The sequence below is a fragment of the Suncus etruscus genome, chromosome 1 (assembly GCF_024139225.1).
Source record: "Suncus etruscus isolate mSunEtr1 chromosome 1, mSunEtr1.pri.cur, whole genome shotgun sequence".
In the NCBI taxonomy this organism is placed as follows: domain Eukaryota; kingdom Metazoa; phylum Chordata; class Mammalia; order Eulipotyphla; family Soricidae; genus Suncus; species Suncus etruscus.
Genome location: NC_064848.1, coordinates 158908919 through 158924882, shown reverse-complemented (window position 1 = coordinate 158924882; position 15964 = coordinate 158908919). Strand labels below are relative to the sequence as shown.

General features: G+C 47.9%; 1 protein-coding gene and 1 pseudogene across 1 annotated transcript in view; one reads left to right on the top strand and one right to left on the bottom strand.

Annotated features, from left to right (window-relative positions):
* RTN4RL1 (reticulon 4 receptor like 1) overlaps positions 1-15964 on the bottom strand; it is a 97060-nt gene that overhangs the window by 10505 nt on the left and 70591 nt on the right. The window lies entirely within an intron of this gene.
* On the top strand, positions 9771-10421 carry LOC126014027 (60S ribosomal protein L36a-like; annotated as a pseudogene).

The window sequence follows — 15964 nt, the reverse complement described above, 5'->3', positions numbered from 1 at the left end:
TGGTCTCCCATGCATTGCTAGGAGCAGCCCTCAAATACAGAGATGTAAAAAGGCCCATAGCACTATGGTCCCAATAAATAAGTGCATTAAAAAATAATGAAAATAGGGGCCGGAGAGATAGCATGGAGGTAGGGCATTTGTCTTGCATGCAGAAGGATGGTGGTTCGAATCCCAGAATCCCATATGGTCCCCCGAGCCTGCCAGGAGCGATTTCTGAGCATAGAGCCAGGTGTAACCCTTGAGCGCTGCCAGTATGACCCAAAAAACAGACAGACAAAAAAAAAAACAAAAAAGAAAAGAAACATGCCTCTTCCCTATTTTACTTTCCTCCACTTTTTACAGTCTCTCCCATTCACACTTACTGATGTTGCTTGTGTCCCAGCCCATGAAGATAGGGAGGGTGTCTGTGGCATTCCATGTATCCCAGATCTGACACACAGCTGGTTCTTTCTTTAGTGAGCCACACTCAGCAATGCTCAGGGTTTATTCCTGGCTCTGCACTCAGGAATTACTCCTGGCAGTGCTCCGGAGACCATATGGGATGTGAGGGGTTGAAAACAAGGTTGGCTGTGTGCAAAGCAAATGCCTTCCCTGCTGTCCTATTCCTCTGGCCCTCAGTTGGTTCTTATGAGTATGAGGTCCAGGGTGAAAGCAGACATCTACTCAGTTGTTTTGCAGGGGAGGGCACTTTAGAGTCAAGCAGGCAGGCCTGACGGGGGCCTTTTCATCGCCCAGAAATTTCCAGCATGCTGAACTTTCAGGGCTAAAACAGGAAGCCCCTAACAAACCAGTTAGTCACCGGATCTGGGGGCAGCACTATGTCTCCCCAACTCTCAGTATCTCTGGGCACAGGCAAAGGAGGGTCTAGGTAGGCAGGTGCAAAGCACGTGTGCTCCCAGACACCCACATGCTAGGCCTAGCCCAGCCATAGAGCCAGAGTGAGCAGGGGGTTCATGCACACCTGGGTCTCCAATGCATGTGCGTGTGAGATGTGCATGTGCAAAGGGAGCAGGTTTTATTTCTGCAGATCCTGGGTGGGGCTGGTGGGCTGGCACCCCACAGGGGGAAAGAGAAGCACACATCCTCCAGGCATCCACTCTGGCCTCACTGTATGCTTTGCCTGGCCTAACGTGCTGACTTAGGAACCCACTCCAGTTCCCCACAGCATACCCCACACCCAGCTCAGTCCCCCTGGGAAGTGGGTGGGCCCTTCCAGGAACAGCTTTCAACTGCTCAGCGCCTGCCTCCCTACCCCACAAACCTCAGTGAGCCTGGCTGGAACTCAGCCTTGCTAATTGAGCCACAAGCTCTGCAAGGCCTGAGGAGGGGGGCTGGTTGGAGAAATCTTGGCTCTCCTCCTGGAACAACCCCCCACAACTGTGATTCCCCACTTGGGGCAGGGACTCAAGAACTTCCACCCCCAGGTCCTGCCCAGCAAGCCCAACTCCAATGGATGTACAGTTCAGCTGGACAGCCTGGGTCAGGTCCCTAAGTCCCTGAGACCTCAGTTTCTTATGGGTTGGGGAGGGCATGGGGGTTAGAAAATCAGCCCAGCTGCTTGGGAGCTGCTGCTAAAGGGAAAACTGTCCTTAAAGGGGGCTGCTGCCTCCTCCCTCATGGTACCCCCAATCACCAGCAGACCCTAGACTTTGCCCCACCATACCCTGGTCTCCACAGACCCCAGTGTCATAACAAAAGGACCTGACAGATCTGATGCCCACTTGAGGCTCAATTCCAGAGTTCAAGGTCATCTGCCAGGCCATGGTGTTCTCTAAGGCACATCCAGGGGACAAGGTTTTATTGTTGTTATTGTTGTTTTGTTTTGTTTTGGTTTTTGGGTCACACCCAGTAGTGCTCAGGGATTACTCCTGGCTCTAAGCTCAGAAATTGCTCCTGGCAGGTTTGGGGGACCATATGGGATACCAGGATTCGAACCACTGTCCTTCTGTATGCAAGGCAAACACCGTACCTCCATGCTATCTCTCCAGCCCGTTATTGTTGTTTTGTTTTTGTTATTGGCCCATATCCTGCTATGCTCAGGGCTCATCCTTGGAGACCTTGAATTTGGGGGATTGAACCTATGTCAAGCACATGCAGGGCAAGAACCCTACCTATTGTACTACCTCTCTGATCCTCCAGGGACAAGCTCTTGTCTTCTCTTCTTTCCACTTTCTCCTATTCATCCATCCCATCCCAAATAACCAGCTTTTAGGCCAGGGATAGTAAAGAACTGTCCTAGTGTGAGTAAGGTCTTATGTTGGATCTCTGGCACTGAAAAAAAAAATAAAAAGGTCCAGCTGCCAACATTTTCCAGGAAGCTAGAGTGCTATCACCTCATGAAATCCTGCTGGGCTCAGGAACTATGTAAGTCAAACTCACATCATTCAAACTCCCTCCGTAGTTTGGGAGTTCCAGAAGCTACACTGTGGCAGCTTAGACTCCAGGCCTCCAAGTACCCTTTCTTCTGGAAAAACCTTGGAATTCCTCCCCCTTCATCTGCAAATCCCCCCCCCAAACCACAACAAGCTGGGACCCTTTGCCCACAGAGCTGATGGGGCAGGGCACCTCAATAGGGATGGGGCAAGCTCATGGGCAAGTATCTATAGATACTGCTAGGGCATAGGTCTGTGAAAGGTTTGAAGACTCCTCAAGGCAAAGGAGACAGGTGAGGAAGTGGGGAGATAATTTAATAGAAGGCTTAGCAGGGGAGAGGCACAACGGGCTCTGAAGGAGACAGCAGACAGGAAGATCTACCAGGAGTCCTTCCAGGAAACATTCTTTCCCTCTCTGCTCTCAGGAAAAGGTGTGATGGCTCTGTGCACAGCTCAGACAATGCTGATCATCCCATATTAAGTCTGTCCCCTCCCAACTCCTTCAGTCATGGAAGACACTGAACTCCATGGCCCAAAGGAATCTTTTAGGGTCTAGCTTCTTCAACTGTGGGTTGAGGCCCCAGATGGGTCACATTACTGAATACACAAGGATCACAAAATTTTTGGCATCAGTAAGGCATTTGCTTTGAACATGGCCTACCTGGGTTCAATCTCAGCATCCCATATGGTCCCCCCACACAGCCAGGAGTAATCCCTGAGCATTGCCAGGTGCGGTCCCAAAACAAACAAAAAAATACAGTAAAATGTTTCTGAAGGAGCAACAAGCAAAAATTAATTCAAAATCAAATGTATAATGAATCTAAAGTGTTTCTGGCATCACTGGCCCATATTGCATTTCTCAAGCATGAATGGGTCATGAGTAGGTGAAAGTCTAGGATGCCCTTGACTTAGAATATCTGCCTTTTAAGTACAAGGTCTCAAGTTCAATCCTCCATGCCCCACATGTGCCAGTCAGGATTTTGACAGCTCTGATGTATGTGATCCTTGGTGCTGCCAGAAATTTCCAGCAGCAGATGCATGTGAGCACCACCACTTAAGGGATTGTGACCCCTCCAAGCACATGTGTGAACCCCACAACCAACTTCAGTACAGCAGCACAGCATGCGAGCCCTTAACCTGTAGCACCACCTCCAGTCTCACAGCCATGAAGGAAAATGGGGAAATAACAAAGTTAAATTTGAAAACAGAAAAAGGAACTGAACTGTGTTCGGCCTAGAATAGTGAGACAAGTTCCTTCCCTCATAAGTTTCCTTTCCAGGTCCAGGCCCTGAATACAAAGGAAGTGAACCAACCAAGGTATTAAAGGTCATTGGGCACACAAATGTGGTCAAGGTTGTACTGGAGCAAGAGTCCAGCTTGCCTTGCACTTGCTAGGCTCGATCTCCGGCATCCCATATGGTTCCACAAGCACCACCAGGAGTGATCCCTGAGTGTGCTCAGGAGGACCTTCCCAAGCAGTGACATCTGAGGGAACACCTGAGCGCTGCCAGGTGTGACCCATAAACAAACAAAGATATGTGAAGGGGCCATAAGAACATGCTATGCATGCAGAAGTCCCAGATTTGATTCCAGCACCACAACCCCTCAACCCCTGAGCACTAATCAGAGAGAGAGTAGCCCCCTACCACAGTAAAGAGCTTAGGTCCATTCTGGGGTGGCAAGAAGGTAATTGTGTGGAGGTCAGAGAAGGGAGGAGTGGAGGTACAGAGGGAGAGAGTACAGTAGGTAGGGTACTTGCCTTGCATGGGCTGACCCAGGATCAATCCCTGGAATCCCATATGGTCCCAGAGCTCAGTCAGGAATGATTCCTGAGGTCAAAGCTAGGAATAAGCCCACGTATCACTGGGTGTAGCCCAAAAACAAAATCAACGAAAAAACATGAGAGACAGAAGAGAGAGAGAAGAGAGAGAGAACCTCAAAGAGCTGAGCTTTGCATGTGGGTTCAAACTCTGGTACTACATGGTTTCCTGATATGTGTGCGAGCACACACACACATATGCACACACACAGAGCACTAAAGGAGTTCTGTGTAGGACTTTGAAGGATAGGGACAGTGGTGAGGTCAGGGGGAGATGAGAAGAGTGGCATTACCAAAGCTGAGAATGTTTCGAGCAGGAGAAATCAGCATTAAGAGAGCTCTGAGAGTTCTTGAGAGGATGGAGATGCATCCACCAGAGCTGACAACACAGAGGGAATTGGTGGTGCTAGAAAGTTCTTTCTGGTGGGAATGTGGGGACAGTAAACATACGGGGCAGTAGAATGACAATGAGTGGGAGGTGAGGGAAAGCAGGCAGACAGAAGCCAAGGGCCCACCAGGGACACTGAGAGAACAGGTGACCCCAAACTCTCACCCGCTCTCCAAAACAAAAGCTGGGTGCTGGCTCCTTCAGACACACTTTGACTCTGCTTTTCTCACACTGGTCATTCAGTCCCACAGTCCAGCCTGTCCCTGGTGTAGGGAAGACTGTCCCTGAAGAATCAGGAGCAGTATCTGTACCTACCCAGAGGCTTTGAAGAAGCAGTCCACCTATTTGTTCAGGAAGTTTTGCTCTGACAAAACTAGAAAAGTAGGAAAAGAGGCAGGACCTGGAGGGACTTGGGGTGCAAGTGTGTTGTTAACTTGTGTATGTATGTTTTGGAGCCATGCTCCAGTGGTGCTCAGGAGTTACTCCTGGCTCTGTGCTCTGGAATGACACTGATGGTGCTCCAGGGATCAAAGCAGTGGCAGGGACTGAACCAGGACTGGTCACAGGCAAAACAAGTTTCTTAACTTCTCTACTATTTCTTCAGCCCATGCTCTCTTTCTTTCTCTTTCTCTTTTTTCTTTCTTTCTCTCTTTCCTGCCTCCATTCCTCCTTTTTCTTTTTTTTGGTTTTTGTGCCACACCTGGCGGTGCTCGGGGGTTACTCCTGGCTGTCTGCTCAGAAATAGCTCCTGGCAGGCACGGGGGACCATATGGGACACCGGGATTTGAACCAACCACCTTTGGTCCTGGATCGGCTGCTTGCAAGGCAAACACCACTGTGCTATCTCTCCGGGCCCCCATTCCTCCCTTTCTTCCTTTCTTTTATTGTTTTTTTTTTTTGAGGAGGCATACCTAGCAATGCTCAGGAGTTACTCCTAGCTCTGCACTCAGGAATCACTCCTGGCAGTGCTCAGGTGTCTATATAAGTTGCCACGGATCGAACTATGGTTGGGTACTTGTAAGGCAAGTGGCCTACCAGCTGTAATATTGCTCCAGCCCCTTGGGTTTTTGTCTGTGTGTGTGTGTGTGTGTGTGTGTGTGTGTGTGTGTGTGTGTGTGTGTGTGTTTTGTTTTTTTGGGTCACACCCAGCAGTGCTCAGGGGTTACTCCTGGTAGGCTCGGGGGACCATATGGAATGCCGGGATTCGAACCAACGTCCTTCTGCATGCAAGGCAAATGCCTTACCTCCATGCTATCTCTCCGGCCCCTGTTTTTGTTTTTAACATTAAACATCACAGTCTGTTGGTGATACTTTTTCTGATTTATTTTGTGGTACAGGGATGGAATTCAGGACCTTACTCATATGAAACATGCCTCTACCATTGAGCCATATCTTGGGTCCCTGTTAGCTTTCTAAGATGGTAAAAATTAGATCCTATTTGCACGTTTATAAGCAGGATTTAGGAGGAGGAAGAAGAAAGAGGGAAAATGGATGCAGAAGGGTTAGGTTTTAGTGACTTCTCTACTAAATAAATGGCAGTCATCAGAAGGGAAGCAAGATAGGGTTAAAGGTGGAAGTTTGAGGAAAAAGAAAAATGAAACAGGCATGTTATGTCCTGGGAAGCTTGACCCCTGAGTCCCAGCAGAGCCTTGTGGGGCTGGAGCCAAGGATGCAGGAGTGTTTGCAAACCCAGATTTCCGGCATCTACAACTCAGCCTCAGCCCTTCTTGCATCTGGACGATTGGGGCATTTTGGCCCCCTTCAATCAGGTCTCATCATTCCCCTGCTGAGACAGATTCAGCTCTGCAAATATTTACTCTCCCCCTTCCTCTGGGTCTGGCATCATGCCAGGCTGACTCTGGGGACAAAACGCTCAGTTCTCAGCTTTCTCAATCTCAGTCTTCCTGCCTAGCTTCAGGATCATGTGCTGTATGTACACATCTGTCCCCATTTGAGCCATCTCACAGCTAGATCTTTTTCCTGATATGGGAGATGGGTCAGTGAAGTAAATCTTGGCTGAAAAGAAAAGGCTCAGTCGCAGCCTCCCAGGCAAGTTAGGCCACACCCATGGTCTGGGTTCTACCACCCACAACCCTCTCCTGAACTGGAAGTGAATGATGCAGATTAGTGCTCGAGGAGGGCTGGAGAGAAGGTACAGGGGAAAGGCACTTTCCTTGCATGATTATATCCCTGGCACCACCACATATGGTCTCCCAAGAGCCACCAAGAATTATTCCAGAGTATGGCCCCAATCCCCCCTCCAAAAGATAAAAACTTGCTTTTAGAGGTAGTGCAGGGGTGAAGGCACTTGCCTTGCATAGTCATCCCTAGCTCAATCCCTGGTACCACATACTGTCCTCCCAACCCCTGCTAGGAGTGATCCCCAAGAACATAGGCAAGATTAAGCCCTGAGCACTGCCATTGCTGGTGTGTTCCAAACTTAAATAAACAAAAAAGAAGACTGAGGGACCAGAGAGATGGCTGAGCATAAGCAATTCTCCAAGCACAGAGCCAGCAGAAGCCCCTGAGCACCACCAGGATCAAGCACAATTCCAGCTTGCAAGAGCAGGGCCTGTGGGGCCGGAGAGATAGCATGGAGGTAAGGCATTTGCCTTTCATGCAGAAGGTCATTGGTTTGAATCCCGGCATCCCATATGGTCCCCTGAGCATGCCAGGAGCAATTTCTGAGCGTGGAGCCAGGAGTAACCCCTGAGCACTGCCGGGTGTGACCCAAAAACCAAAAAAAAAAAAAAAAGAGCAGAGCCTGTGACAGAATCAACAGTGGTGAGAACATTGGAGGTACAAACTGGAGGTGTCTGTTTTCACTTGAGGCACAGCTCATACCCGTACAACTCCAACTCTCTGGATAATTCTGCTAACTACCCACAATGAGTCTGCTTTTTGTGTAAGTTAATCTGGTGTCTGTTACTTGCAAATAAGTTTCCTCTCTGATAACCCATCCAGTTGTGTCTAGCTTCAATGCCCATTCATGGTCTGGCTCCCCACATTCCCACACTGCAGGAATCAGTGCAGTTCAGTGACTCCCATCTCATGTCTCCCAGTAGGATCATCTTCCCAAGTTCCCTCAAGAGCCCCTTGTCCCCTTGCAGTGGCTGCCAGAGGCAAGACTGTCAATCAAGGGCCCCAGCAGAGCCAGCAGACTATCCCTAGGAATGACGAAAACTGGAGGCAGAGATTAGTCCCTCCCACTTGTAGTCCTGCAGCTACTTCACCCAGGAACTGTCATGAGGACATCATCTCCAGTTGGGCTTTTCTACCCAAATCCCCGGACACCCAGGTTCCTATTCTCCCCAGAGCTGGACTGTTAGCTTCTCCTGGTGGAGCTGGGGAATCATTTGTGCTGCTGGGGAAGGTCAGTAATGTTCAAGTCAAGTGCTAACTATTGTACTATCTAGCCTGGTCTGAAGGTCAAAGCCAGATAGACAATGGAGCAAGAAAATGGAGAAGCCTGGAGAGATAATACAGTGGGTAGGGAATTTACCTTGCACACTATCAACCTGGGTTTCATCTCCAGCATCCCATATGGTCCCCTGAGCACTACCATGAATAACAATGCTGAGCACTGCTTGGTGTAGACTCCCCCCTTAAAAAATATAGGTGGACAGAACCTGGATCCACAATCCCTTTTAAAATTGAATTTTCCATTCCATCAGCCAATAATGACCTAATAAATTTTCCAATGAGCCAGCCAGAGTAGATTTCTCTTTCTAAGAACCAAAGAAATATAACTTCCTACTAACAGCTCATCTAGGACCAGGGGCAGGATTCCTCTGGGGTGACATTTCCCATCCTCAATGTGCCCTCTTACCATTCTCTACTTGTCACCTCCTTCCACTACCAAGCATGGAACAGCCAAGAATCCAAGCAGTACCTGTACTAAGTCATTCATGTGTCTCCAGTGAATGGATAAATGAATATTTACATGATAGAATTTTGGGGGCTGGAGTGATAGTACAGCAGGTAGGGCATTTGCCTTGCTAGTGGCTGACCTGCATTTGATCCCTAGCATTCAATATGATCACCCAATTCTGCCAGGAGTGATCCCTCAGTGCAGAGCCAGAAGTAATCCCTAAGCATAGTCAGGTGTGGCCCCAAAACAAAACAGAAGATATTTCTAGTCAATGGGGCCAGAGAGATAGTATGGAGATAGGAAATTTGCCTTGCATGCAGAAGGACGGTGGTTCAAATCCCAGCATCCCATATGGTTCCCTGAGCCTGCCAGGAGTGATTTCTGAGTGTAGAGCCAGGAGTGACCCCTGAACGCTGCTGGGTGTGACCCAAAAACCAAAAACCAAAAAAAAAAAAAAAAAAAATTCTAGTCAAAAGCAAAAAAGGCTGATGCCTTAGTTAGCCACACTGACTTGAAGGTAAATGTAGACACAGAGTAGCAGGCCAAGTCCCGAAGATGCTACATCATGACTAAGAAGAGAAAAAATGATTTTACCATTTGCTTCATAGACCTTTTCATTTTGACCCCTCCGCAGAATCCCTCCTGAATGACCTAAGCACCCTGCAAGGAATTATTTCCATGCTGGTCTGCTTCTTGATTTGTTTTGCTTTGGTGTGTGCAGGGAGGTAGGAGAGTTTGAGACTTGGTTTTGCAAAGTATGGTACTTTGGGGTTGTTCCTGGCAGTACTCAGGAGACCTGGGCCTTCCTTTTTGGGATGGATAGTCCTTAAAAAAATATTAGAAACTGGGGCTGGAGTGATAGCATAGCTGTAGGGTGTTTGTCTTGTACAGGAGTCTCAAACTTGCGGCCCGTGGGCCACAAACGGCCCTCCGTACAACATTTTGTGGCCCTGCCCTAGAGGAATCTTTTTTTGTTTTGTTTTGTTTTAGTTGTTTGGGTCACACCCCCCAATGTTCAAGGCTTACTACTGACTTTGCACTCAAGGATCACCCCAACTTTGCCTCCTGCGGCTGCAGGTAAATTGAGTTTGAGACCCCGGTACGTGGCCAACCCAGGATGAACCCAGGTTTGATCCCCAGCATCCCATATGGTCCCCAAACCTGCCAGGAGTGATTTCTGAGAGCATCATTGGTTGTGACTCTCACCAAAAACAAAAAAAAACAAAACAAAACAAAACAAAAAAAACAGTGGGGGAGTGGTTACTTCTGGTTCCAGCTAGGTTCCTTTCCTCATGGATTTTGCTTTCACAAGCATGGTAAATGAGCTTACCAAAAATCTGCCAGACTTTTTGTAAGAAATGTGGAAAGCATCGGCCCCACAAAGTCAAACAATACAAGAAAGGCAAGGATTCTCTATATGCCCAGGGAAAGTGTTGTTATGATAGGAAGCAGAGTGGTTATGGAGAGCAGACTAAGCCAATTTTTCCAGAAAATGGCTAAAACTACACAGAAAATTATGTTGAGATTGAATGTGGTATGTTGAGTCAACTGCAGGTCTAAGAGAATTCTGGCCATTAAGAGATGCAAGCATGGGGCCAGAGAGATTAGCATGGAGGTAAGACGTTTGCCGTGTGTGCAGAAGGTCAGTGGTTCGAATCCCAGCATCCCATATGGTCCCCAGAGCCTGCCAGGAGCAATTTCTGAGCGTGGAGCCAGGAGTAACGCCTGAGCACTGCCGGGTGTGACCCAAAAACCAAAAGAGAAAGAGAGAGAGAGAGAGAGAGAGAGAGAGAGAGAGAGAGAGACAGACAGAGAGAGAGAGACAGAGAGAGAGACAGAGAGAGAGACAGAGAGAGAGAGAGACAGAGAGAGAGAGACAGAGAGAGAGAGACAGAGAGAGAGAGAGATGCAAGTATTTTGAACTGGGCGGAGATAAAAAATAGAAAGGGACAAGTGATCCAATTTTTTTAAACTTCATCTTTTATTATGAAGACAAGTTTTGGGTTGGTGTTTGAGGAGGGAAATGTAGTGTCACGAATAAATTTCTGTTGAGGAGAAAAAATAGTGGGAGAGTGTAGTTAGGGTAGAGAAGGAATCATTATGACAATGACAGTTGGAAATAATCACTCTGGACAAGAACTGGGTGTTGAAAGGAGATAAAGTGATGTTCATGATACCCCTCAGTAACAATATTGCAAACTATAGTGTTTAAAAGAAAGAAAAAAGGAGAGAGAAAAGAAGAAGAAAAATGTCTGCCACAGAGGCAGGCCAGGAAGCAAGTAAGAGGAAACTGAGAGTATTGTTGGTGGGAAATGTGAACTGGTGAAGGGTGTTTGTTGTACATTGTAAGACCGAAATTCAATGATGAACAACTTTGTAACCATGTATCTCATGGTGATTAATTAAGAATTTATTTACCAAAAAAATTTATTAATATATATGTAAAAAAATCCTAAGCCTCCTACATCAAAGCATACTCACGATGAGCTATTTTCCCAGCTCTAATCTATTTCTTTAAATGAGCAATTGGAAGTGAAGGGCAGGACAGAGAGATGGTATAGTGAGCAGGGCACTTGCCTTGCACATGACCAATCTGAGCGTGATACCCAGCATCCCCTATGGTCTCTCTCTCTCTTTTTTTTTTTTTTTTTTTTTTGGTTTTTGGGTCACACCTGGCAGCGCTCAGAGGTTACTCATGGCTCTATGCTCAGAAAATCGCTCCTGGCAGGCTCAGGGGACCATATGGAATGCTGGGATTTGAACCACTGACCTTCTGCATAGAGCCTTACCTCCATGCTATCTTTCCAACCCCCCATATGGTGGTCTCTTGAATCTGGTCAGGAGTGATTCCTTTGTGCAGAGCCAGGAGTAACCCCTGAGCGCTGATGGGTGTGGCCCCCAAAACAAAAAAATTAATAAGCAATGGCTGCTGGGAAAATAGCCAAAGAGCTGGAATTTATGCTATGTACATAAAAGATTGGATTTGACTCCTTATACTACATGGCCCAGCTCTAATGAGGAACAATCCTGCTAAATGGACCCAGTTCTCCCTACACACACACACACACACACACACACACACACACACAAGCAATGGGCTTAGGGATATTAATTTTCTTATTTTCTATACTATATATATGTATATGTACTGTATTCTGATGTGCATACTTACTAATTAAAGAAATAAATCATGGGAAAGAAAGACACCCTGCAGAGTATAGCTGAGAGTCTCAAGTCCTGTTCTTGAATTGCCTCCTCCAGCCACTGACCTAAGCCCTGCAGCCCCCTAGAATTCACCACCACTACCCACTAGCCTCTGAGTCTGGCCATGGGGCTCTGGCCCAGGAAGTGCTCAGCACTTGCTCCCCACTGTGCTTCCCAAGCCCTGCTTCCCTCCAGAAGGATTTCTTTAACATTACTCTTCATTTATTTCATTTTGAAAATAATACTTGCCAATTATGGAAAACTGTGAAAGGCAGCAAAGAAAGAAAGAAGGAACTAAGAGCACAGCCCCACCCCTTGACAACCACTAGCAGCGCCGTGCTGAACCTCCTTTCAACACTGCCCGCATTTATGCAGGGACACAGAAAACGTAAGTAAACTTTTTATGTAAAGAAATAAAAGACGGATCGTGCTATATAGGCAGCTCTGTCTCTCGTGTCAGTTGAGACCATTCATTCATTCAGCAGCTCCCCAGGTGTCTCCATCTGTAAGACCCTTCGTGAATGCAGCCAGGGGGAGCCCAGCGTGCAGGTGACCCCGTCTGCGGATGCAGTCTGATGGAAAGCAGACATTTCATGAGCAGCCACATCCACTTATAACCACACCCTGTAAGGAGGCGCACTGGGAAAGATCTATGTAGCTAGGACAACAGCAAGGGCTCCCCCTGTCAGTGGGGGTAGGGAGTCCAAGAGAACCTAAATTGAGAAACTAGGGGTTGGGGTGCTGGTAGAGGCTAGGGATCAAGGTCAGAAGCAACACATAATTAAAGAAGTGTAAGGCAGGCAGGAGACTTATGGTCCCCTGAGCATTGACAGGAGTGATCCCTGAAAAGAAAGTCAAGAGTAAGCCCTGAGCTCTGCTGGGTGTGGCCCAAAACCAAATAAAAACAGTGTCTGGTGGACCAAGGAGATAGCTCAAAAAGATGCAACCCATGCCAGCCTATGCTCACCCAGAGTTTGATCTCTTGGCACCACATGGCCTTAGAGCACCAGCAGATGGAGCCAAGGTGCTCTCTTGCCCCAGCACCATCAAGTGTGACTGGTGGCTGCCAGCATTGCAGAACTCAAATAGCGCCGCAGCAGCACCGGCCCAAGCACTGAATCATCCGGCCCACACAGCTGGGCTCAGCATTGCATTCATTATGCCCCCCTACCCCAGCCCTGAGATCTGCTGGGGAGGTCCTTCCAGCCTCCACAAAAAGTATGTGGCAACAAGCACAATTTTTAGAGACTGCGGAGTATCCTACAGTATGGACAGTTCATAATTTATTTATCTATGAAACATTTAGATTGTTTCTCATTTTTCACTGTCATAAATTACCATAGCAAAGTTGGTAATAACAGTTGCCTCCTGGGAAGCAAGGTGGGGAAACTTCACAGTATACCTGTCAGGGCTTCTGGTTCATTATTCTGTGATGTACCCAGTGATTCTTTTTAAGAATCACTTTTCAGGGGGCCGGAGAGATAGCATGGAGGTAGGGCATTTGCCTCGCATGCAGAAGGACAGTGGTTCAAATCCCAGCATCCCATATAGTCCCCCCGAGCCTGCCAGGAGCAATTTCTGAGCGTAGAACCAGGAGTAACCCCTGAGCGCTGCCAGGTGTGACCCAAAAACCAAAAAAAAAAATCACTTTTCGGGGCCAGAGTGATAGCACAGCAGTAGGGCATTTGCCTTGCATGCGGTCAACCCAGGACAGATCCAGGATCGATTCCCAACATCCCATATCGCCCCCCAAGCCTGCCAGGAGCGGTTTCTGAGCATAGAGCCAGGAATAACCCCTGAGTGCTGCTGGGTGTGACCCAAAAACAAATTAAAAATGCCCTAAAACGAAACAAAAATAAACAACAAACAAAAAGGAGTGAAAACTAAGATATGTTGGGATGAACATTTTAGAAGGGGGCGTATTTTGGACCACAACTGCTAGTGTTCAAGACTTAATCCTGGCTCTGTGCTCAGAGATCATTACTGGCAGGCTCAGGGGACCATACAAGGTTCTAGGAATTAAAACAGCATTGGCCACTTGCGAAGCAAATGCCTTTTCTTTGGCCTACATAACTAATTCTTTCCCCACATCAGATCTGTTGCATCAAAGCTCTTCCTGAATGGATCTCCCAGAAAGCTCTGCCCCAGGGAGTCTGCTCAGATGCCCTTTCCTTTGTTTTATCTCCCCACTAAACTGCGAGCCACTGACACAAGAGAACTATATACCTTCTGAAAGATGAGATCTCTGGGTAGGAAAGCACTTAAGTGTCAGACCTGCCATCTTGGGGGTATCCACACACAAAGAGAAAAATAAGGCTGGATAAATAAAGTGGACATGCAGAGGCCAGAACGACAGTATAGTGGGTAGGGTGTTTACCTTGCACATGGCCCACTTGAGTTCAGTCCCCTATAGCACATATGGTCACCCAATCCTGCCAGGTGTGATTCCTGAGTGCAAAGCCAGGAGTACATCCTGAGCAAATATGACTCAAAAGATGTGACTCAAAAAAACAAGGGGCCGAAGTGATAGCACAGCAGGCAGGGCATTTGTTTGCTTTGTATGCGCTGGCCAGGGTTCCATCCCTGGCATCTCATTATGATCCTCTAAACCTGCCAGGAATAATTTCTGAGTGCAGAGCCAGGAGTTAACCCCTGAACCCCACAGGGTGTGGCCCCAAAATAAAATTAAAAAAAAAATCAAAACACACCAAAAAAGCCCCAAAGTGGAGATGAGCCAAGATGGCAGAGCCAGGATTCTAAGACTGTTCACAAACTGCATCCAGTAAAGGGAGGTGAAATTTGCATTTCCAGGGTTGGGGATTGAACTCAGGACCTCACACAGAGGAGGCAAACATCTCACTAAGCATACACTCTCCTTTGAGGTTGTTGCCCTTCTGAGTCCTTCTCCCAGCCTCTCCTCCCAGCCACGGTCTTATTCCCTGGCCAATACCTCCCCCCTTCATTGTTTATTTCCTCTCCTCATGCTTCACACTCACCAGCCTGCGGAAATGGACTAGGCAGATGGAGAAGGAAGTGGAAATTCTGTGTAATACCATCATCTGTATCACAAAACTTGTCTTAAGTGCCAGCCCCGGGGACTTGCTGGAGTTGGTGCGACAGAGGTGGGGCTGAAGGTCAGATTAAATTGGACTGGTAACCCCAGGGGGATACTTGAAAGCAGTTGCTAAAGAAAGCCTTTCCAGCAGGAATGCGGGGCTCGGCGGGCTGCCGGGCAGTGGGCGGGCAGGCAGGCCGGCAGGTCAAACCTGCTTAGCGGTCTGGCTGGTGACAGGCCGGCTCTCACGTCGTCCTTCCCAAAAACCCAAAATTGTGCCCCCCCACCCCCATAATGAGTTGGTTTAAAAATGGATCTTGAATAAAACTGTCTGCAGTTTCCAAATTTCAAACTGCATTAGTCAAAATATATCAAATTTCCGTGTACTGACTTACCACCTGCTCAAAATCTGATCCTTTTTCAGCTGGAATATATTGAAATATGAATCACCTCCTGAGAGGAAAAGGAGAAAAGAAGTAGAGGGAAGGTCTTCTCCAAATATGCTGGTGGGCGAACTGGAATCCTGGGAGACTAGCCTTCCCCCACAGTAACTCCTCAGGGCCCCAAATCCATTGTCCACATCCTTTTGATATTTGTTTCTGGCCTGAACCCTGTGCAGTGGGCACTCTGCCATACAGAGCTGAACAGAATCGTTTCAAGTCCTCTAGCTTTTAATAAGCACCTACCATGCACTTGGCACTCAGAGCACCGGAGGGGCCAACCTTGAATCAGCACTAAATCCTGAAAGTGGCTTTTGTCCTCACCTGCTTCTGCGCCTTCTGTGGTTTTTCGGGCCACACCCGTTTGATGCTCAGGGGTTACTCCTGGCTAAGAGCTCAGAAATCGCCCCTGGCTTGGGGGGACCATATGGGACGCCAGGGGATGGAACCGCTATCCTTCCTTGGCTAGCGCTTGCAAGGCAGACACCTTACCTCTAGCGCCACCTCACCGGCCCCGGACTCTGATATTTTTATGTTGTTGGGGTTTTGTTTGTTTTGGGGCCACACCCAGCAGTGCTCAGGGATTATTCCTGGCTCTACATTCAGGAATCACTCCTGATGTTTTCATTTTTTGTTTTGTTTTGGGTTTTGGTTTTGGGCCACACCTGGCTTCACTCAGGGGTAAACTCCTGGCTCTGTGTTAATAAATTGCTCTTGGTAGGCTCAGGTGACCATATGGGATGCCAGGGATTGAACCTGGGTCCTACCTGGGTTGGCCGCATTTTAGGCAAATGCCCTACTGCTGTGCTATTGCT